Consider the following 25,542-nt stretch of genomic DNA (forward strand, 5'->3'; position numbering starts at 1 on the left):
GTTCTACATTGGTACTCTAGTAAGACCATTCACTATCACACTCACATTGTGTAGGTCCCACATATAGTACATAAATCTTTATTACTTATATATATATATATATATATTTAAAGCATTGCAGTTAGCCAATGGCATGCATCATTGTGTAACTATAAATAGACAAGGTAGTGCATATTGTAGTCATTTGTTATAATTACTTATCAAAAAAATAGTATAGTCATCTTTTATAATCAACAAGAAAGAATAACTGAGAGGCATTTTCCAAGATTTTGTCTCTTGAAGAGTTGAAACAACCCCAGCCTGCTCTAAGAGACTTAGCCTTGCCCATCTTTCCAAGTTGTAAACTCATTCTTTCTATCAATTTGGTACTGCATTTTGGTGCTATCCTCTGCCATCCTATGAAACTGGAAAATTAGAGGATCCTTTAACAGTTTTTACTAGTCTAAAGTAGTTTGATTTGTCAAATGTGCTCAATTCTTCCACCGTTACCAGAAAACATCTCTACTGTAGCTAATCCCACTCAACATTATGGCTGAAGATTCTATGGACAGGTGTTTCTATTAGTGATCTTTATAGTGAAGAAGTTAAAGCTTCTGTTACATTCTACTTAATTTGACAATCTTTCCATGTGTTTTTAGAACAATAAAATGAACTACTATATGAAGAAGCACATTGTGTTTATTAATGCTTCTCAAGCATTTTGACATAATTACTCATCATTGTTTTTGAGTTTTCTGTAAACAAAGTTGTCTTATTAAATAATGCCAATAAGCTGTTCTTCAGTATAGATTTTCCTTGCATGTAGAATAGCACTCCTTTGCCCCTACACTATTAATGATCTCACAGTTGCACTGTTTGCAGTATGGAACCTCGGATCGATGAGGAGCTAGAGATCTTGGACCCCGGTCCGCTTCAGAGGTCATTGTTGACGCAACAACCATATCATCGATTAGAGGCCATTTAGAATGGAGAGGTGAAATTTCTAGTTCTAACAACCGCTTTAATTTTTACGTTGTCTTTGACTTTTAGTTAGCAAGTTCTTTCAATGTTCTATTTCTAGTTCTAACAACCGCTATAATTTTTATCGATTTTGTAGGACTCGGGCCCACTTACGTGCCGTGGTCGCACTAAGGAGATGGCAAGCATTCAGATGCAAGATAATTGAGTGATTGACATTATCAAATTGCTCAGGCTGGAAGGATTGTTTAGAGCCAGCCCCTTACAGAGAGATAGATCATTGCCTAATATTGGCCCTAGTTGAGCGATGGTGGCCGGAGACTCATACTTTCCATCTTCCACATGGTGAGATGTCAATCACCCTACAAGATGTGGAGGTAATTTTCGGACTTCCTATAGACGGTGACATCTTGGTTGGGCCCACTGCTGTGGTGGATGATGGGGGTTGGAGGCAATTGTGTACGGAGTTGCTTGGTTTTACTTCGCCGAATGACAATAAAACTTTGGTGGGGCAAAGAATTCTCATCAGTTGACTTGTTGAGGCCATTGCAGCGCCACTGCCTCATGACGCAACGGAGATGCAGATACACCAGTATGCCCAATGCTATATTTTAGTGCTAGTAGGGGATAAACTTTTCATGGACAAGTCAGGAGATAGGGTGCATCTGATGTTCCTGGACTTCATGCGTAACCTTCGTGATCCGCCACAGTATAGTTGGGGTAGTGGTTGCCTGGCCTGGTTATACAGGGATTTGTGTCGGACAAGCGAGAAAGGGGCATCGCAGATTGGTGGGGCATGCACCTTGGTCCAGTATTGGGCATGGGCAAGGTTGCCATTCTTGTGCCCGAGGATAGAGCCCCCACCTGGATGTGATTATGGCCCATGGCCATATGCCCCACTTGCATTTAAGTAAGTCTTTTCCTGATACCAAGTGTGTTATGCAATGTACTCTTCTTAGTAACTAAATTGTATTATCGTTCTTATGTTATTTGCTCGTAATTGTAGGTGGGTACGGGTGCCAAGCCCGAAGAGGAGGCCATCCGGCATGCCCTTGGTCCACTATCGCGAGCAATTAGTTACAATGCAGCCAGAGCAGGTAATAATATTTTAAAATTCTGTTTGGTTATGATAATTTTCCTTAAGAATATGATTGCTTCATCCTTTAACATATCTTTTGTTATAATTTTAGTTTTACCCTTTATCTATGTATTCTCCCTTGTTTCACATTTTAAGATGCTATGATAATTGTTTTTTTTTTTCTATTGTAGATTGTCTGGCAGCCATACGAGGCACACTTCGGCCACCTTCCTGAGTTCTGCGTTGTAGGGAGGGATACGTGGACAGCAAGGGTGTCGCTTGTGTGTTTTTGCATAGTAGAGAGACACCACCCAGACCGTGTCCTTCAACAGTTTGGCTTGGCGCAGGAGCGGCCTGACGATGTTGTCTACGATAATAGACTGCATAAAATCGACTTACGTGGGAAGGTGGAAAAGAATTGGATGGAGGAGCATGGACCGTATATCATTTCATGGGAAATGAGACGACAACAACTTTGTCATGCACCTCCTCAGATTGGTGAGATGCCCCGCAATCATGCCTATTACGTCTGGTACCGTCTGGTCACTTGAAAGTATGTCGATCGCAACAGCGCTAAATTAGATATAATGGTAAGGTGTTCTAATTACATTTTATTGCCTACTTCGTTTTACTTGAGTACATGTATGAACGTAGAATCAATTTCTATGAATTTCTCAGCAAATCTGGTTTGATTTGACTGACATGTAATTAAAGAGTTTCTGATACATATAGTATTCTAATAGAACTGTTAGTTTTGAGTAGATTCATAAGTATTATATTATTCATTCGTTAATTGATACATAAATGTCTTAAATTTGATTGTACTGGTTCTTTCTCCGTTTCGGATTCAAAGCCATTTAGCGCTGTTGGCGATGCTTCCTAAAGGTAGCCAAGCTCACAACCATGTCCAGCGTGTCCTAAATAATGTGGCTGGCCTTGGTGGTGGTCCTGCAGTAAATGAGCATGCAAACAATGGGCATGAGACTGAACTAGCAGCTACTGCAACCCCAAGCACAAGTGCAGCACCCGTAAGTACACCGACCCGTGGTCATTGTGCTACTACAAGCCCAAGCACAAGCGCAGCTAGGGGTCGTGGTCGGCCTGCTACAGCAACCCCAAGTACAAGTGCAGTCAAGGGCTGTGGTTAGCGTGCAACAACCCCTCGGGTTGTAACTAGTCTTGAGATGCCTCCACCCATCCCGCAGGCATCTCCTCAGCCTGAGGTCCCTTCACCCATCCCATATGCATCTCCTCAGCCCGAGGTCCCTTCACTCAGCCCACCTTCGTAGCCCAATTTCGATGTCAGTATTGACCAAAATGTGACCCCTCCTATACTCCCCGAGACACCCTTATACCCACACATCGGCTCTAGTGCACCCACTCCTGGCCTCTACATAGAGCATGATTACCCACCTACCGCATCCTCATCTGACCCTCTAGGACCTCCGGTTGGGATTGACACTTTACAGCCACATACTGATGTACCGGACGAGCATCCCCCTCATCAGCCCTCACCCCCACAAGGTAGACCACAACGCACTAAAAGAGCATCCACTTGTGGGACAGGTGGACACAAAATAGGACACCGAGGCAGCTCTATGGTATGATAACATTAATTTGAATGTAATAATATATTTTCTACTTCACTTTATTCTTATCATTATACCGAATATTGATTGCATGCATCTAATGGAATTTGCAGCATGATGATGACCCTAAGGTTGATGCCCCGCAACCTCCTCCCCCGCCCAAAAATTACACAAGGGCTAAAAAAACACAAAATTGGTGAACCTTGAGTAAGTGCTAAAGCCATGGAATTGGACCATAATATTGACTTCTCAATATGCATTACTGCATTCTTTACAGGTTTGATTGTTTTGTGCAGTTTTTCTTGCTGCAAAAAAAATTCTACATAAAGATATATTTTAGTTGATGAAATGACATAAACAAAAAGATAGATATTTCTTCTTTTTTATTTATTTATTTTGTAAAAATTTAACTATAAAATGAAAGATCTTCAGCAATGTACAACAACAAATTTTTTGTTCCTGAAGTTGGTCTTGTACAAGTGTCTTTGTTTATGCCATCCTCAAAAGTTGAGGTTGTGGACCCTTCTGCAGCTTATCAACTGTAATAAAGCTTGCTGGATGACATATGAGTAATTCTTGTTTGGGAAAAAAGTGTCCCTATAAACTCCAATAGGCATACCTACATTTATAGTCCCAATACATGTGTACAGGAAATTACTGCTGTTCTGCCTATATTTGCAGCAGCGAAGTTGTTGTTCCCTTTTTTCAGAGTATATTTCTTGTATAAAAATAAATTAGGCAAGGATTTCTGTCATGTGTGCTTGATTTACTTCCTTTATTTTGTTGTTTCAGACAAAGTTATAGAATGCCACAAAACTGAAAAAGATTCTTCAAGATTCAAAGGAAACTGTGGTGGAATCTGATGTAAGGGGTAAAATGCAGCCACTGAAAGAGCAGCTGACAAATACAATGAATCATCTCCATACCATCTTTGAGACTCATGTTTTATTGCAATCTGTCGAGGTTACTGGGTTCGGATGGGACAGGTAAGTTAATTGCATCAGCATCTTATTCTCATACTTTTTTTTTTTTGGATGAATATTGTCATACTACTTTCCAAAGTCAGGCTCGAGGCTAATGTTATATTTCTTATTATAGGATGTCTTAAGTTTCTTGGAGAACAGGAAAGAGAACAAGTCATGGTATAAAGGTTCACGAATTGCAGTAACTGTAAGTAATAGCGTTACACTTTTTTTTTCCTTCATTAGTAGTAGCACTACAGCTTTATTCAAAATTTCAGTTAGAACAGCAGTGGTGCAGTTCGCATGGATTTGGGCAGTATAGTGTATGATCAATGATATAGTTGGTTCCTCCCAATTACATCTAAATTTAAAAAGATGATAAACTTTTTTTGAACCTATCAAAAAAGAAAAGTTGATTAGATTATATTATTTTGTGTGTGTGCTGTCATTTGTTATGGAAACTATACTCAATTGGGGGGCTCCTTCAGATTACATCTACGGCACTCAGAAAATTTAATCAGATACATCATTAGAACCACCTTATCAAGCTTAGAAAATGTGGTATGAATCAATTAATCAAGTTGTTTGGCTCAATTTTATAGATTTCTTTAATTTGAAAAGCGAAAATTCTCATTTTTAGTTTGAATTTAAAGCTTCAAGAGTTGTGGTAATTTATAGCTATTTGTGGATGCAGTTCTTAAAGGGATTGCTGATAGTTTATCCCGTGGAAAGAAATCGGAAGAAATGAAAAATTTGGTAAATTTCTCGAATAAAATTGATTACTTCACTGTAATAGACCTTATGCCAAATTAACCTATACGCTTTGAACAGGCAGATCATCTATGGAAAGCAAAGATGAGGCATACAGACGCCTCCGAGGTTGTCAACAAGGATATAATATCCCACTTTGTTCTTCGTCTCGTGTATTGCAGGACATAAGATTGGTTTTTTTTTTCTTAGTTATTATTATGAATTTCAAAATTTTTTTTTTTGATTTATTTTGTTGGTGTCTTAGGGAGGACTTGAGGAAATGGTTTCTTTCCATGGAGACTAACCTATTGCGTTACCGGCTTCTGTTTGAAAGACCTGAAACTCAGGTAGGATCTACTTATTCTATATAGTGTATGTACTTTATTCAAGCCAGTTATTGATGATTTGCTTGGATTGCAGAGAGCACTCATGGCAGAATTCAATCTTCCTTACAGAGCAGCCAGCAATGCAGAATTAGAGGTAATTACATCCCATCTGGTTAAAATGATTTTCTCTCTCAGAGAACACTTAGCAAACACTTGTAATCACTGTAAAAGTAAGATACGCTTGTTGGCAAACATTCTTAGCCTATGCTTCCTCTCAAATATATAGTCCCAAGCCTTCTAGAGTTTCAACTATCATGCTATTTAATGCTTATATTAACATATTTTCCTCCACAGAGTGTGAAGGAAGGCTTAAGCAAGTTGCTTAATCCTTTGGTCAACCGTTAGCTGGTATTGATGTCTGTGGCCTTTTATTATCTTAATAACCATTTTATTGCTCTTTTTTGTTCCTGATTATGAAGGTGCCAACCACAAACTAGACTGAATGTGATATATATCTATGTTTTTTCCCACCCCCTATGGAGGTACCGTTTAAAGAAGTTCCAGAACTTGTAGCTAGTGGAAGAGTATTTATCCATAAAGGGTATGCATACATTGCCATGAATCAGGTTATAAACTGTTCGTGCCATTAAATTTTTTCACATTCATAAGTGATAGATGTTTATTAGCTCATTTTTCCTTTTCCCCCTTCATAGGTGGTTTCCCTTGTTGCCACACAATTCCGTAGTCACCTGTCAAAGGCACCCATTTTGACAAACAGGTTGTTGTTTGCTATTTAAAGTTCATAAAGCTTTCTATTATTATGTTTGCAATATCTACATTGGTCTTTGTTAACTAGTAAACAGATTGCAGTGTTGATAGGGTGTGTAGAGACATTGTAAAACTAAGCTGCATAACCTTCTTGTTTCCGTTGGGAGAAACCTTAAATTTTTGAATATGTTGAATTAGGACATACATTATTGTGTATAGATAGTTTTATTGGAAGAACAGTTTTATACATATGGAATTTTGTACATAGATTAGTTGTACTTCTGTTGGATCCATATCAATTGTTATTCTGTTAGGAACCTAGTGATTCTTAATAGGGAGGGATAGGAATTGTATGAGAACTAACATAATTTGAGGTAGTCACCCTCTATAGAGAAACATTAAGAAAGAGAGGAAATGCACTAAACAAGGATTTTGTTTATTCTTCAATATCTAATGTTGAAACATCATCTTTATTGCTTAATTTAGTCCACATCATGCCTATGGTTTGCTTATGAATTAGGCATAACTTTGCAGAATTTATTAGTTTTTATTGTCAAAATAAGGGTCTAGACTTTCAGATTGATAGAACTTTCAGTTTCTGCTTTCAGAAAGTGGACATCTACAATTAGAGAACAAGAGAAGGATAGGTTGACTCCTGTAAGTATTGGATTGTGAACCTTATTGGTTGAAGAGACTTTGTTTCAAGTATGGTGCTTGACAATTTTTATATTAATGCCTACATTGTACAAGCCCTATGCTCAAGCTACTTGGGACCTGACCGTTCTCAGGTACTTTATTTATTATATTTGCTAATCCTCTTACTTATGGATAACATATTTGTAAATTAATTGTCATTAATTTTGGTTGAATATCACTTTAGCCAAGGGAATTTGCTGAGATATCAATAAAGGACATTGACCAAATAGCCAAGAATTCATTTCGTTTGTGCATGCGCCACCTTTTTGAAAAGGTAAGACAATTTTCATAGAATTGGGTTATTATTTTTTGTAATTAGTTGTTCATCATTTTATTTATATCCCTCATCTCTTTTTTCTTTTATGTTCTATATTTTTGGTGTGTGTGTGTATTGATTTACATCTATGTGTATATAATGTATTCTTTGAATAAACTAATGTTTTTGTTTCCATGTGGTTCTTTATGCCAATTGTGCAGCTGAGAGAGGATCATCATCTAAAGCATGGAGGAAGGATGCAGTTAGGTCTCTTTCTCAAGGTTGTATTTCACTACCTGCTTGGATATGCATTTTATTGTGTGTTGTTAGTTGTTACACATTTTGTATTAACATTTCAATTACGAGACACCAACAGATTTTAGATGCATGATTCAAGTAAACTTCTAATTGCATATTGGTACTTATCGGTATAGAATAGATCTACTTATTTATGTTTCTACAAACAATTAAAGAGTGTTTTTTCTTGTTGGACATGACCTGCATAAGTGTGTTGCACACTTCACAATCAGCATCTATGGGCAGTTTATTTGCTTGGGGGTCTGCTTTATCAATCACGACTTGCATTTGTATTTTTATTTCATGCATGTATACAACATATTCTCAATGTAAGCATGTGTAACTGGGTTAAATTGATTCTGTTCTTTTTTTATGTACACACACACACATGCAGACACCCACACTCAAGTGATGCAAGTAGTTAATCACATCCAAGCTTTACTATAGCATGCATAATTGTTATACATAGTTTGATTATTAGTTGCATGCATCAGACATGCAAAAGTAGTAGGGTTATTTGTAGTGATGTTGTGGAAGCCGAAATAGTTACCAACTTACCTTTTATAAATAACATATTTTTCTGTGCCTTGTTACTAGTTGTTATTTTACTGTGTGTATTAATTTTTCTCCATGTGCAGGGTGTTGGATTGAAGCTGGAATATGCCCTTGCATTTTGGAAGCTGAGTTCTCCCAAAGGGTAAGCATGGTGCTGTTTGAAGTATTTTGCGTATATGTTTTCCTTTGCCTTCTGTGCATATGCATATTCTGCATATTGTCAATTACAAGTTGGAAACAAATGGCAACTGCAAATGTTATATTTATGCTTGGATTCACCTGAACATTACATAGATCAATTATTAGTAACAACTAACAATAGATGTGTTTTCATAAAAAAATAAATAAATCTAGCAAAATATGTATACATGGTTGTCATCCATGCACAGAAATTTTGCTGTCATCCTTGAGATTATGCTTGGTATACAGTGCCCTGGTCCTTACAAACACTATTTGATAGGCCTCTCTCTCCTTCTTCCCACATATATGTGCAGAAATTTTGGTATATTATTTGTGACAATACGGATTGGTATGCAGTGCCTTGTTTCTTGCAAGTACTATTCAATCTATGCTTAGCGCTTAATGTTGTTGTTACAGGTTGGTTCTGAAAGGTTTGACAAGGAATATGCATACAGCAGTCGTCATAATTAAGGAAGATAACGTAAGAGAACTGTAAGTCAACAAACTTCATTAAGAGGATAATTTTAAATGATGTATTCTTCTTTGCTTAAAAATATTGTTGGGCTGGAGATTAGAGATTTCATTATTAGAGTTTTACAGGAGTTCAGTGGTTCATATCAAGAATAATAAAAATCAGTGGAACATCTAATGAAGAAAAGAAATGGGTGGCACTAGTCTTAGTTTCCTACTTATGTTATTCTTAAAGGCACTGACCTCTTGTTAGAAAATTTCCTGAGAGGAAGTTGTACTTCCTTTGTGTACTTGTATGAATGTGTTTGTGACACATTTAAATATTGTGTTTTCTATATGTTTGCAGGATTATACACCTTATTCTTGTCAAACGATCATCACTTCAGCTCCTGCCGTAGGAGATCATCATGGATGCCCCTATCGACATTTCAGGTCACTTCTATAGCTTTATTAGAGTTATTGTAAGTATCTTCAACTAGTAATGATGGAATTAAACTCTCTGAACTGCTATAAAACTTACGGTCAAATCACAGAATTGTGATCACATCCTTTCTGGACTTCACCATATGAATCCCTGCTACCCTAATTGCATTTCTCCTACGGATATACTACGGTACTTGTTGCTCAAGTCCAAAAGTATTTGAATTAGTTCTTTTCATCTTTTAGCCAACTTGTGGTTTTGTATTCGTTTTTCTTTTTCTTTCTTAACCCAAAAAGACCTCACAAATCCATCACCAGAACTTTCTAAATCAAAAAACAAATATCAGTATTAATGCTAGGAAATTTTACTTACATATTTATGCTTTTTCATCCACCTTTAGCAATCATCCTTCCTGTTAGCTTGGTAGAAGCTATTTAATATGTTAAGATTCAATTACAAGGTAGGGCATATTTTATATGTGAGATAAATATGTTAGGTTATTACTTTTATTTTCAGTGATCCTGTCTATTTTTCTTTTCTTCAGGACAAAGATAAACCAGGGAGGTTCCAAATAAGTGTGTCCATGAAATGAGTCAATGTGTGAAATTATTTTTTTCTCTTACTTTAGGTTGACTAGGGAAACTACATCATTCATATCTATTCATAAATCTGATGTTGCATTTCTTAGTTACTTCTAATTACCTAAGCACCGCATATTGTATTGACAATGACGGCACTTTGGGAAGCTTGTGAAGGAACTCTATTTGATATTTCCTATTGTCTTATCAATTATTTTGTAACAGTGAGGAGAATGTAAGAGCTACCCTTGGTAAAATGGGAATAACTAACAGGGCAGTTGGAGATGTAATGGACAAAGTGCGAAATAGACATTATCAGGTTCGGACAGCTGCCTATAAGTTGCTTCCTGTTGGCTTTGTATTAGTTCTGAAATCTTGGTTAAGATTAGTGAACAACTTCATAACATATATGCAGTTGGCATGCACCTTGACATTTGAAGCTATGAATGGAACATCATGTGATGCTGGGATTAATCATCCAAATCAATATTTCAGTGACAGTCAAAAGGTCCTGCAATCAAAGGTAGTTCCTCTGCTTTGAACTTTAATTCTCTGTAATTGTCTTGGTGTGAACTTCTAATCAACCTTGCAAGGAATACTTCAAATCTGCATGAACAAACTCTGTTTAGTGTCCAAATCCCCATGGTGCCACACAGTTGGTGCCACCATAGAGAACATTAGGTCTCACACATCACTTGGGTCTAACTGTATATACTAGTTTAATAACCCCTCCATCCCCCTCTTTTTGAAAAAAAAAAAAAAAATGAAGTGAAAATTATTCCCATTAGTTTCCTGTTCCTAGGCAGGTTTAGAGGGCTTAATGAAAGCACCAAGTTATGACAAATTTATAAGTTTTTCCACTTAATCTCAAATGAGTTTCCGTGACTGGTTGTATTTTTTATAAGTTTATAAGTTTGTAACTGGTTGTATTTTTTTCACTTACATTCTGAAATGTTATCATTTGAAAGAAATATAAATTAAAAAAACACCAAATGACACAGGAATGTCTATTAATGCAAGGGAACAAATTGTCAAGATTTGTTTCTGTACTCTTTTGGGACTAAGGCTTTGTTGTTGTAGTTGTAGTAGTAGTGGCACATTGGTTATCTGCTACCAATTCTGTTTTTACGCATCCATTTTAACTTCTTCATGGTAGGCTTTAATGCTTAAATTTCTGTATTTTTTTTTTGGTCTAATTTCCTTCGATGTGTATTGGTTGCAGGGTCATATGTACCTGTCTGTTCATTATATTTGCTGTTACTCTAACATATTCGGATTTGAGACGAATATATCTGAAAATGTCTGCTGGGATCGCATCTAGATCGGGAGGACTCATGAAATGTCTTCGGCCTAGACTTCAGCCCATCGATGTTCAGTCTGCTGCCTTCTGGGGTGTTGCCTCCACCACCACTGCTCTTTGGATCGTTCAGGTCAGCTTCCAATCCAATCCAATCCAAAGCCATTTTTTATTGTACTTGTACTTTATACTTATCTATTATTTATTCCTAATCTCATTTTCTAAGAATATGAAAAATATTTGTATTGTGATGGATTGCATCTTTGTATTCGCCAAATCTAAGATTATTTAACGAACAAGAACAGTTTTTGATGCACATGTTTCATTGCGCATATGGTCTATCTCTTTCATTTTTTTTTAAGACTGATAATTTCATTGAAAAATGTGCAAATGGTGCAAGCCTAATACAAGTTTTATTTAAAAAGTCCCCCTAACAAATGATATTATTTTCTAAGGATTTGTCAGTTGTTAGTTCATTACTTCATGACCATTCTCTCTTCTTGTCCATGGTTGTATTTCACATTTATAAATAATGTCAATGATTAATTGGGTCACCATAAAATGTCTTATATATATAAAAGATATCATATATCATGGTTGTCTTGGTTTTAATAGTTGTTGATTGTAGAAATGTTAACTCTGTTTCATTGTGGCCTTAGATTTTTTTATTGAGATAGTCAGTCATTACATTTTTCTTTTCTTTTTATTGACGTAATAGCAGTTCTTAATTTGTGTTTCAATTAGGTATATTTTATCAGGATTGCAAGCATTAAATAGCACTTTTGCTAGTTGCAGTATGATTGTTTAATTTTTGTGCAAGAACTTGTTTTTTCATTCTAGGTATGTATGGATCTTTTCCTATCTATTTTTTTGAACATTGTTTGTATATGTTTGATTTTGCTTCGCGAAAGGGATTAGTGGTCTAGGGATAAGAGTAACACCGTGATCGACTGATTGTATGTATTTTGTTGTGTAAAAAAAGTGAGTAAATTTATATTTACAAATTTGGGTTATTTATTTATTTATTTATTATTATTATTTTTTTTTGGTTTTTCTTTAAGCTCAGAACTAACAGTTTGACTCAGATGAATATACTTGTGCTTTTTCGGCAAACAAAAATTGAAAGTAGTTATGATTTGGGAAAGAAAAAACAATTGTTAACTTTTCTTACCTTACGTGTTTTGGACATGTAATTAGCCTTATCATGCAATTTTGTAGAATGTGCTAATACGTTTGTGATAGTTATGTTTATAAGCATTTGACATTTTAAGGTAGGTAACTTTTCTTCGCTAATGGTTTTCTCTTGCACAGAACACGAGAATGGAGAAACCCAATCTGGACGAATTGTACCATGTATTTACCAATCGCGCAGTAAAATTCATCGACTACGGCATGATGGGTGATGGTTCCAAGTCTGAAAGCTGGAAAGAATTCAAGACAAGTTGTTTAGGGAATTTCGCGAAGAATTTGGTGAGGAAGAGCCTGGGCCAAGGTGTAAGGCTGTAATGTTCCCTCCAAATCAACTACTTCCTCTTTATTTTCGCTATAAATTCAAACTCTTTGTTTGATTCCGATTTTGCTGTCACCGTTCGTATTTTGTAATTTCTTAGTCCTTCTATATACACTACAAAAAATGGAGCCTGAAGCCGCGTTTTGGAGCCCCGTTTTTGGAAAACGCGGCTTCAGCCGTTCCTTTGAGCCGCGTTTTCCAAGAACGCGGCTCAAAGGAAAGGCTGGAGCCGCGTTTTCCAAAAATGCGGCTCAATAACGCGGCTTCAGGCCGTGCAGCTAATTTTTTTTTTTTTTTTTTAATTGTAGCTTGAGCTGCGTTTCAAAAACGCAGCTTCAGACCCCTTGAAACGTACTGTACCAGGATGGAGCTGCGTTTGAAACGCAGCTTCAAGTTTCAGTATAAACAAAAAAAAAACGAAACGTGAATCCCTTACCATCGAATCAGAAAACTGGCTCTCCGATCGCACAAGACCCTCACCGATCGCCCACACTCCCCTCACCGATCGCCCATTCCCCTCACCGCTCCAACACAGTCCCCTCAACGCTCGCACATCCCCTCACCGATCGTAGACAACTCTCACCGATCTCACACTCCCCTCACCGATCTCAGCCCACTCTCACCGATCTCAAGACTATGTGAATCCCCTCACTTCAACCCTATGTGAATCCCCTTCCTCCCTCTGCTCTTCCTCCTCTTCGTTTCCTTCTCACCGATCGCTGGCACACACCCATTCTCGCAAGGCCACTAGCAGTAAGTTTTTCCAAATTTTTTGTTTTGATTCCTGTTTTGGGGTTCCTATTTTTGCTTTACGGTTTCGATTTTAGGTTTAGGGTTTGGGCCGTCGATCTAGGGTTTTGATTTTGGGTATAAATGTTCAATCTTAATATTTGGTTTTAGATTTCAATATTTGGTTTTGGAGATGTTTGATCGATGAATTCATTTTTGCTTGGTGGGTTTTTGATATCTGTGTGTGTGTGTGTGTGTGTGTGTGTGTGTGTGTTGCTGCGGATCCTATTGTCTGTGTTTGTGTGTGTTGCTTGTGCTGCTGTGTGTGTGTGTGTGTATGTTGCTATTGCTGCTGCTGCTGCTCTGTGTGTGTGTTGTTACTGGTGCTGCTCTGTGTTTGTGTGTGTGCTGCTGGTGTGTGTGTGTTGCTGGTGCTGCTGTGTGTGTGTCTGTGTTGCTGCGGATCCTATTGTCTGTGTGTGTGTGTGTGTTGCTTGTGCTGTGTGTGTGTGTGTGTGTGTGTGTGTGTTTGCTGTTATAGGATATGCTGCTGCTCTGTGTGTGTCTGTGTGTGTGTTGTTACTGGTGCTGCTCTGTGTTTGTGTGTGTGCTACTGGTGTGTGTGTGTTGCTGGTGCTACTGTGTGTGTGTGTGTGTGTGTTGTTGGTGTTGTGCTCTGTTTGTGGGTATGTGTGTTGCTGCTGCTGCTGCTCTGTGTGTGTGTGTGTGTGCTGCTGCTCTGTGTGTGTGTGTGTTGCTTGGTTCTGCTGCTCTGTGTGTGTATGTGTGTGCTGCTACTGCTGCTGTGTGTGTTGCTGCTGCTCTGTGGAAGAGGGATTTTAAGTGAATCGCCCAACTTCCAATTTAAACAATGTATAGATGCAATATTAGGAATACTAGCATGACATAAAAGGGTAACAATACTGTACTAATTATGACAAGGTTAGAGGAATTTGTTTTATATTTTTTGATAAATAGAACTTTTAAATATTAGTCGACCTTTAATGAAAAAGGATGAAATATAATGTAATTATTGGGAAGTTGTTTTACAAGGCTTTCGACAAAGTTGTTTGGGGTCATCCAATTTCAAGTTGTATGGTCGTGCACTTGTGCTGCATCTGCAATTTAATTGTTAGTGTTTCTTTCAATGACAATAGTGCATCTGTCACTAATTAGCTTATTTTTCAATATATAAGTTTTCTTTTTCCTGTTCTTTTCTTTTTGGGTTGCTGTATTTGGGTGGCAAAAATGAGGGCATGAATTCAAAATGGATAGACATCTAAGAGTTTCTCCAGTATTGAAATTTAATTTCAACTAATCAAAGTAAACCCACTTATCTATCACAGGATTTGAATCGATTAGTTATTGCACTTAAAATGTAAAGAAACTTTGTAATATTCAGCCTCATAGTCTTTTACCCTTTTTTTTTTTAGAGATTTTTAAACTATAGCGTCCGATAGATTTCAGAATTATTGATAATAAACTAATAATGACATTTCATTGTTATTGATAATTTGTCCAATTTGGTCCATGTCGGTCTATTCAGTCCACCTTAGTCCTTTCGGTCCACTTCGATCCATTCAGTCTATTTTGGTCCTTTCGGTCCAATTCGGTCCTTTTAGTCCACTTCAGTCCTTTCGGTCCATTCAGTCTATTTTGGTCCTTCTGGTCCAATTCGGTCCTTTTAGTCCATTTCGGTCCTTTCGGTCCAATTCGGTCCTTTTAGTCTACTTCAGTCCTTTCGGTCCATTCAGTTGACTTCGGTCATTTTGGTCCATTCAGTCTATTTTGGTCCTTTCGGTCCAATTCGGTCCTTTTAGTCCACTTCAGTCCTTTCGGTCCAAATTGGCCCTTTGATCCACTCGGTCTTATTGGTCCAGTTCAATCGAAAATGACAAAAAGTAATATAATTATTTTTAATTGTTTAATTTAATTATTTATGGTATTATTTACTATCTTTCTTTATGTTCCCCCTACATGATATTATTATTATTATTTTTTATAGGGGGACGAAATTTAAAGATGATGGTATTAAATTTAGTATCATAATCTACAATCTTCTAATGCATAAGTTATTCAGTACAATTCTATTTCATATGAAGATTGTGAAGCTCATCTTACAATGTATAAATTATATAACATATCATCGTAGAAATTCATCTGTAAATAAATGTATTGCCCTCTTCATTCTTTAACAATAAATGCCGTTAATATTTTCATACAATCACACAAACTAGTTAATATGATAAAACAAAGCCATACAAAGTACCTTTTTATGTTGAAGACTCTTGTTATGTGGTTGGAAGAAGCACAAACTTTTTATTGAACATATATATATCGATACAAACAATTGTAAATGCCTCATGCATTGCATAGACCTACAACTAGTTATGATAATAACCAATCCATTAGGGAGGTAAAGTGCACTAATTTAATTTTTAAACTCATGTTATCCAATAACAAATGTTATACATGGTCAATGAAAAACAAGTCATGTAGAACTGTTTTATGTCATTTCCTTATGCCTTTTCACCCTCTAGTCCTTTTTGGACTAGATTTTAATTATGAAAATTTTACTGACTAGTTTGTCTTATTTTACTATGATTATTGATGTCTTATGGTAGTTGTGAAATTTGATAGTGTTTGTTTACGGAGTTGGTTCAGTTGACAAGGTTAACAATATACTTTATATTATATTTTATATGTTGGTATACAATATATTAAAATAATCTAAAAGAAAGGAATAAATCTCACTGCTATGTTACAAAATAAAATTAAGTAAGCATCGCGACAATTGTTCCAAGACGAAAGCACCTATCTTTTTGGTACTCATGAACGCTCACATCTAAATGTATCGTGCTTTGGGCGAAGGGCATATCTCACTTGTAGTGCCTGTTGTATCAATCTCTCTTTCGTGATTAGTTAAGATGACTACTTATATGTGATTTGTCATTATTTTTTTTTTTAGTAATATATGTGTGAATTTCAGTCAGATATTTTCATACACATATATATATGTACATGTACATGTATCTATTAATTAACATGTTCCTTACATGTGTTTCACAGGTGATGTTGTTCGCAAACATTTGAAATTATAGTCAGAGGCACAAAGTTCACAACAAATTCCGCTCACTGTGCACGAAAATCCAGACGCCTCTCAAAAGCCATTCACCTACATTTTCTATCATTTTATCTTGGTACCTGCCCAATTCCCACGCCTTTTCTTCGTTGTGCTTACTATCTTTCTTAAATTGATGCGTCCTTGCATCTTTGTAACTCTTTTTGTTGTAATTGTTCTTTTCATTTAATTATATAGATTAAGATTTATATCATAGGGCTGTATCTGAGACATATGTAGCCGTATGATACAAATTTTGAAAAGATACTTGTAAAACAAACACAGTTGGAACATACCCAACGTGCAGTATTGTATTGGAAAGGACAGTGGTTTTATATTTGAATGGGTGAATATCTCACTCTTCATATTGCATGAAGAGATGCCTGCGTGTGTGTGTGTATATGCAATTAACTTCAATTTCCTCTTAATTTAATAGGTTGGGAAGTACTTAAATATAGATATTATCACTTCATACATCTTCTCTTTTGACTAACTTATTTCATAAATGATATAAATTTTCATAAATTAAATGATTTTCAACCCTTCATACAACTTTCTTCTTGACTAACGCTTTTCATAATTTAAATAAACTTTAAACTCCATAGCAAAATGTGACAATCGACTCCTAACAAGTAATACCCAATTACATGGATGCATTCAGTTCTTTCTTGCTAATATAGAATCAACAAATCATATCGATTTGTTCGTAACAATTCACTTAGACCAACTCTTGGAACCTCAAAGGAGTGGGCAACAATATATTCTATTTTGGACTTACAATATCATCATACATAGCATTTAGCTTAGATTATCACATGTAGGAGACGACTTCGTTGTTGGACATAGTTATCTTGGTATTCTGGAGGTTATAATTATTACAATTGCATGCATTTGTGATTTGTTAATATCTTATTCCAACAATTATGCTTAAAATATTCCAAACATATCACATTAAGTTATGCTTCATTTAGTGTTACTATTTAGAAAATTGAAAGTATAGGCTATTCTTGATGTAGTGATATATATATATGTTATCCGAAAATCTATGCATAGTTCGGTATGTTTGTTCTTTACAAATCAGTAATAGGTCTCAGATCACCTCTGAATCTAATTTGACAGTTTATTGGCTATGCATTACCAAATGTTGTTGTAGGTCAGATATTGTTTATCTTGTATAGTCATGGATAAAAGTTGGCTAGAAAACGCGGCTTAAAGTCCCGTTATTTGATCCTTCGTGATTATATTTCTATTTGTGTTTTGCAATGATAATTAGAAAAACAAAGTCATCATCTTCAACGTTCACTATTGCATGCAATATATATTGAATAAATAATTATTGTAAATGGTTAGTTATGATGGTTTATGGTTTGTTTGACTGTGGTATTCTTAATCATCATTGAATCCTAAATTCAAAATCCAAAGAAGAAATAAAAAATTTACTAGAAAGCACCAAGTTCAATTCTAATTGTTTCGGTTCTGTAGGTATGTGAATGTACATTGCGCTTGTCTATTTTGTTGTTATAAAGAAATTAATGGCAGTCTAATTATTTTTGCTCTGGCTCTTTCTTTAATTTCTTATTTCCTTATGATTATCCTCTTTCTTCTTTTCTATCTTTTTTTTCTATGCATTTGTAGGTTAAAGCTTAGTCATTGCTTTTCTTCTTCTTTTTTATTGCAATATTACTGTGAATTTCTTTGATTACAATATTATAATACAACAACTATGGAATTTGGATGAGTATCATCTTGTATACAAGAAATACAAATTGTGCAATTTGGATAAGTATCACGTATTAATTAATTATATTGCAGTGACCTCTATTTCGAAGCATACAATATATAGGCAAAGGAGAGTGATTGACCATTATATACATATTACTAATAGATTTGTAAAAAAAAATTAAAAATATAAAATAAATTGCCACAGATTGAGAAAAATGGAACAATTATTACTAAATAATAGACTAACTTTTACGGGTAAAAACCTAAAACGCGGGGGTTTTATTTATTTAATTTTTTTTCTTTAAAGATAAAATTGTAAAATCATGGAGAACATTGCTTCTAAATAATAGGCAAAATTTTAGGAATAAAAATACCGGGTAAAAACGTAAAAACGTTTTTTTTTCCTCTTCTCTTTAAAGTTATAATTATAAAATCATAGAAAAAATGGCTTCTAAATAATAGGCAAACTTTTAGGAATAAAATTACCTAAACATGGGTTTTTTAATTTTTATTTTTTTGCTTGAAATTGTAAAAAAATTATCAAAGCAACGTTCAAGGATCACAATTTATTAATTGAAACAATAAAAGTAATGCATTTATTTTTCACCAAAACTCTATTGGATATTGTTATCCTTAAACATAGCAATTTATCCTTAACAATATTGCACAATCCAAAATCCTGAATCTCAACCGTGGAACATAATAAGGACAGTAAAAAAAGAAATGTAAAACAAAAAGATAATTTAGGATTCTAAAATCCTAAAACATGAAATTTTTTATTTTATTTTTTATAATGGGAAATTGTGCTGGTTAGTAGGCCATTAGTAGAGATTCTGAAATCCTAAAATTTAGGATTTGTTTGTGGCTTGAATTGTAAAAACAAAAAAACAAAAATACTACAAAATTTTAGTCTTAAGTATAGTACCTTAGGTGTTATTCCTTAGGTTATTTTCTTAAAATTCAGTCATGTGGTTACTTAAATAAGAAATACTACCCTCTGAGCACGCGCGTGAGGCTCTTAATTTTTTTTTTGGGTAAAAGTTAATAATATGCATAAATTATAATTTGAGATTAATACATTTTCGAATCACAAAAAAAACCTAGGGGTGTGATGAGTGTTAAGCGTTTGTGGTAAAATAATTTTTTCTTCACACCCTAAGGTTTTTTTTGTTGATTGGAAAATATATTAATCCCAAATTATAATTTATGCATATTATTAACTTTTACCGAAAAAAATAGAAGAGCTCACGCGCGTGCTCAGAGGCTAGTTTGAATTATATCACAGTTCATTAGTGGTGATTAATTTCATTTTGTTAAGAATGTAAAATCACTGATAGCGTGCGACATCTATAATGTAATCTTTTATGACAAAAATGAAATTTATCTTCTTCTTATTGAATTTAAAAAAATTTCTAAAATAAATTATTGAAGTTTTAAAATTTATGATGTACTCTTATTTAAGTTAGAATCTTTTTATCCCCTTTCATCTCTGTGTAGAGAATATTGTACCTCTGTATGGGCTTATGTGCAGTACAACTTCCTAGATGAGTGACTTGTCAATTGATTGGATTAGAGGATGTTTTTAATTTTGTAATCTTGATTTGTGTACGAGATCACTAACATAATTGGTGTATGTGCTAGAGTGGCTATTGCTTATTACTTTCTTGGTAACATAATTTTTATCCCATACTTATTGCATTATTATGTAATAACTAAATTATTTTGATTTTTCTTATTTCATGGAAGACCTATTGCATAAATTTGTTTTAAACTTTATTCGTTTAACTTCCCAAATGCAGGTCCTTTATGGGCTAGAATCTGCAGGTCTGTTATGGGCTGGAATATGCAGGTCCTTTAAATTTTATCAAATTTTTCCTGGTCGATGCATCTTCTGGCTCTCATGCATATGGTGCTAAAGCAAAGGCATCTTCTACATCGAATGTTGACGAGCTTCATCAAGAAATCTTAGTTCGTTCAGCAGTAGTCATAATTCCATTGATTATTGTGTGGACACACTCATATTCCTTGGAGTATTTTCAAGAAAATCCAAAGAGGAGGTACAAGAGAAGAAGATGTTGCTGGAAAAGCTACAAGTCAAAATGAATGAAGCAGAAGCAAAGGCCAAGAAGCTTAAAGTGTCATTCAAGAATCTTCTCAAAAATAAACCTGAGGTTATTATTTGAAAAAACTTAATATTTGTTTAATGGTAGTTATTTGGAAACATAAACAGAAAGAATAAAGAAAACATAAAGAACGAATAAAAAAATAATATTTAAATGAAATGGTAAAATAATAGAAGTTTTGATATTTGGTGGATTGTAAATTGGTATGTTAAAATTGATAAAGCAGGAATTGAACTGAAATTGTAAATGCCGAAATATTTAGCAGTCTTCATAAGTACGTAAGTACGCTCTAATGGTTTAGTCCTAAAATCAGCACTTGTATTAAAGGTTTAATGTTCAATTTAATCATTACCCATGATAGTGGCTGCATGATTTGAACTCAGAATACTATGATAATTTATCATGGATAAAACTATTAAATCTGATTATGTTTGACATTATAGCTAGTGGCGTTTATCATAAAGTTAACTCAAAGAACCTGCAATCCATAATATTGGGACACGTTTGTGTAGTTGGGATAACACTCGATTATAGTCCGTATATGTTATATTTGTGTATTTATTGATACTGTCATACTAGCTTTAGAATTGTGTTGCTTTATTGGGTTTTGGTATGATTTATGTTATGAGGTTGGAGATTGTAAATATTATTTATTCTTTTTCATTTTTGTTCTGCAGGGAGTAATTTAAAAATAAATGTGAACAAGTTGACATCTGCTGGGTGTAGAGTGAAAATATGGATTGTAGATTGGTTTGCCCAGCTAACCAATAAGATGGGAGGTCAGTTGAAGAAAATTGATGTTGTTGGGCGCTACCTCTTTGAGATTTGGAAGGCCATTGGGATGGATATTGATGGAGGGAAGGTGGAGTTTCTGCGGTCATCGAAGGAGATAAACTAAATCAAGCTCATGAGTACTAGCCTCTTGTGATGGATATAGCACAAAGGAATACGGTTTCAAAGATAAAAAGGTGAATTATGGTATGATGATTATTATTATTACTTTAATATGCTGGTGATGTAGTCGTTATTTTTACTTCTATTATATTTTGCTGCAGGTGTGGTCACATTATGGGTCGAAGTGATGAGGAAGAGTTCACTGTAGCACAAATTTTCTACCCATGCATGCAATGTGCTTATGTGTGGTCTTTATTTGTTTTGCTTACTGGTAATTTACAAACATGTTACCCAGTTTACAACAAGGTCAGGAGAAGATGTCGAAAAGTGATCCACTATCTTCAACTTTTATGGAAGATGACGAGGTAGGGTGCATGTATAGGGGTATCAAATTGCCATTTAGGGGGTTACATAGTGTTTTCTTTATTAGTTGCGCATAGCATAAGGATAGTGGATTATAAACTAGGTTAACCTTAGATTTAGTCTGCCTCCATGTTGTAGGCCAAAGTAAATTTGAAGATAAAGAGAGCATACTGTCCTCCAGATATTGTGGAAGGGAATCCATGCTTGGAGTATGTGAAGTACCTCATTTTACCTTGGTTTAAAAAGTTTGTAATAGAGCGCAGTGCAGAGAATGGTGGTGATAAGTAAGTCATAAGGATTTTATTATGAAAGCTTTACTTATTTTATTTAGTTAATGGTACGACATCTGCCTTTTCACATGATGGTCAACCCTTGCATCTTGTTCAAAGTCCGTGCTCCTTAAGTAATTTCTATATTTGCTTGCGCTATTTTTCCAAAATCATTTTTCATTGGGAATAGTAACTCAGATTGTTTTCTTGCAATGTAAGTTTTCTCTACAATCCAAGAGCTTCGAAAGCTTTGAAGAATTGGTTGCTTACTATGAAAGTGGAAAGCTACATCGAGCTGCTTTTTAAACCAGCCTTGGCAAAGGCTTTCAATAAAATACTAGAGGTATGTTGTTTCCTTTAATCCATTTAGCTCTAATTAATGCTTCTTAGGTAGATTGATTCCCCATCACTTTGGGGAGTCATGCCACTACTTTACACATTTTGGATAAATGACGTTGGACTTCTGCAACCCATTACCATGTTGAAGCTATGATTAAATTGCTAGGACCTTAATTTGATTGGCCCACATCCTTTAGGGTATGTTTGGAACTGCCCCATCCAAACATAGGGTGAATTTTTGGACACTATGAGGCTATTGCAAAGTATGCTCAAGGGAGCCTATAAATCATCAAATTCGTTAATTTTGTGCTCTAACATCTTTGTTCTGTCTATTTGTAGCGTGTAAGAGAACACTTCAAGCATGACAATAATGCAAAAGATCTTTTGAAAAGGGTTAAGGTATGGTCGATTGACTTTTAAAATTAATTTCTTTTAATAATGAGTTTTGAAAATGTTAAGAGTGAGAATTAGCAGTTGCACATATAAATGGTGCCTTCAATCAAGCCTTGCACTAGTGGTCTGAATTAGCAGTTGCACTAGTGGTCAAGCCTTGTTGCAATGACAAGTGCCTTTCACCAAAAGTAGTTGTGGGTTCAACCTTAACCACTGAAAAACCCCACAAATATAACTAAGTTTTGTGCACTTAGTACTACGACGTTGCAGCCAGTTGTATTCCTTCATTGAGAAACATACTCGTTTTAGGCAAGTATTAGATTCAATGTTTTGAAAAAAAAAAAAAAAATATTATGACATACATATTCAAATTTTCAATTGCATTGGGTTTTGATTAGAATTATTGCTTTATTTTTAGACACAGATATCACTGTTATATCAAACCTCTTGAAGCATTGGAAGGTGAAGATTCCAGGAAAAGAAGGCAGACCGCTTCTTCATAATGCAGGGCTTGTTCAAGCTTTATCAGATCATTTTCTGCGTTTTCCTACTTTCAATTTCCCATTGTCTGATTGAGCTCTAACATATTATTATGGAAGAAAAATTACTGTATAATTGGAATTATTTATAATAAAAAAAAAATAGGAAATGTAAAAACCTTGTTAGTATACCACATAGATTCTCCAATGACACTTTAAGCTTGTTGGCCTTTGCTTCTGCTTCATTCATTTTGACTTGTAGCTTTTCTAGCAACATCTTCTTCTCTTGTACCTCCTCTATGGATTTTCTAGAAAATACTCCAAGGAATATGTGTGTGTGTCCACACAATAATCAATGGAATTATGACTACTGCTGAATGAACTGAGATTTCTTGATGAAGCTCGTCAACATTCGATGTAGAAGATGCATTTGCTTCAGCACTGTATGCATGAACGCCAGAAGATGCATCGACCAGGGAAAAATTGATAAAGACATAAATAATGTAAGTTGGACTTACATTTGATATCCATCTAAAGTGTGAACCTCCTTCAAATTCAGGATCCTTTGCTGAAAAGCAAGTGCTTTTCCCATTTCATAATCTCTAACAAGAATTTGCTTCTCAACATCACCCTGGAAGGTTGATTCCCAGACTTGAAGTTGCTACTTGTCATTTTTATGTCTAAGCAATAAGCATGCAAAATATATCAGAAACTTTTGTAGTACCAAACATGATTGTTACACATAACTTGTCATGTGTTTTCTTCATAGTTTTGTTTATATATATTTTTTGTTTAATGGTAAAACTAATTAGCTTGCATGAATATACAGATATATGCTGTCTCCATAACCATAAGGACATTGGTAAGCTAGGAGTATTTTGCATTTAAGTACTTTTTGTTTAGTTCATTTTCACTAGCTTCAGTGCTAAAGGTTTAATTCTTGCTTTTTGGTTTCAACTTTCTTATAATTCATTAACGCAACCTTTTTGTAGCTTGGTTTCGTGCTTCTAGCTTTGATATGGGAAGATAAGTTCCCACCTTTCATGCTTCTGATAATCGCAATACTGAATGATGGTATTATTTCAAAGAGCCTCTTGCAAATATTTCTTTCTTTTTTCTATTACTTAGCTGGTATTCTTGGCCTCGTAAAGAAACTAAAGAGTTTGTAAAAAATATATAATTAATTAAATTGATAAAGATATGAATGATAGATTTTTGTTTTTTGCATTATATGGGAAATGTGATCAAATTCTGTTTGTGATTTGTATTAGGGACCATCATGACGATTTCAAAGGACCGAGTAAAGCCATCTCCAATGCCTGACAGTTGGAAGTTGAATGAAATATTTGAGACCAACATTGTCATTGCCACCTTATCTTGCTTTGTATATTGTCTTAAAAGGGTGGATAACTTTCTCTTCCATGCCATTTCTTAGTGTGATTGCAAATTTTGTATAGAGAGAACAATGTATTGAGATGTGGATATTTAAGCCTTGATTGGCAGAAATTTTATGTTTTGTATAGAGAGAACTATGTACTTGACACATTTTTTATATCAAAAGCTTGTGTCTCATATTATTTGGAGTTAAGATCATTTCACTATATTGTCAAAAGCACTCATTTGGTGTTATGGAGTGGAATAATTTATTGAATGCAATGCATCTATAGGTTACAATGAGCATAAAAATTTTAAAATTTCATATTCGAAAATAGAGTATATGTGAATTTAAAATGATCAATCATATGCATGTCATTTATATAACCTAGCAATAATGCTAGCTGGAAGGCATAACAATATAGGAGCCGGTGATCCAATTAATTGAAGACTGAGTGCGGCAAAAGCTACTTCCATGAGGAGGACCATTTATGAAACGTGTATTTATTATAATTTAGAGTTAATAGTATTGGTTTTAGTATTGGCATTGGGGTTTGGGTAACACAGGAGCTCAATCAATTAAAGTTACAAAGAAAAAAAAAAAAAAATCCCAATGTTCACATCTACCCCACATAAAAGGAGGCCAAGTAGTTAAAAAAAAAATTACAAAAACATAAACAGAACTTTTTCCCTTAAAAAGTTCTAAAAAGCTCATTTGTAGAAAAGAACAAAAATTGTGAGCTTAAAAAATAAATAAATAAATAAAAATTGACATTCCCAGTGGAACTCGAGTCTATAAGACTCGAGAACCAAAGAGCATTAATGCTCTGTTTACTCAAAGAGGTCCGAGAGGGTTCCTCTGTTTTTTCCATTGGAACTCGAGTTTCATAGACTCGAGTTCCACTGGAAATTTTTTTTTTTTTGTTTTGCTCTGTTTACTCCGAGAGGTCCAAGAGGGTTGCTCTGTTTTGTCCAGTGGAACTCGAGTTTCATAGACTCGATTTCCACTAGGAAATTTTTTTTTTTGGTTTTGCTCTGTTTACTC

General features: G+C 34.9%; 2 pseudogenes; both read left to right on the plus strand.

The window, feature by feature from the left end:
• The first annotated feature begins 4,601 nt into the window (after nucleotides 1-4,601).
• On the plus strand, nucleotides 4,602-12,692 carry LOC115981136 (annotated as a pseudogene).
• A 7,364-nt stretch (nucleotides 12,693-20,056) lies between these two features.
• LOC115981137 lies at nucleotides 20,057-23,130 on the plus strand (annotated as a pseudogene).
• The last annotated feature ends 2,412 nt before the right edge of the window (nucleotides 23,131-25,542 follow it).

Source organism: Quercus lobata, chromosome 3, assembly GCF_001633185.2.
Source record: "Quercus lobata isolate SW786 chromosome 3, ValleyOak3.0 Primary Assembly, whole genome shotgun sequence".
Lineage (NCBI taxonomy): Eukaryota > Viridiplantae > Streptophyta > Magnoliopsida > Fagales > Fagaceae > Quercus > Quercus lobata.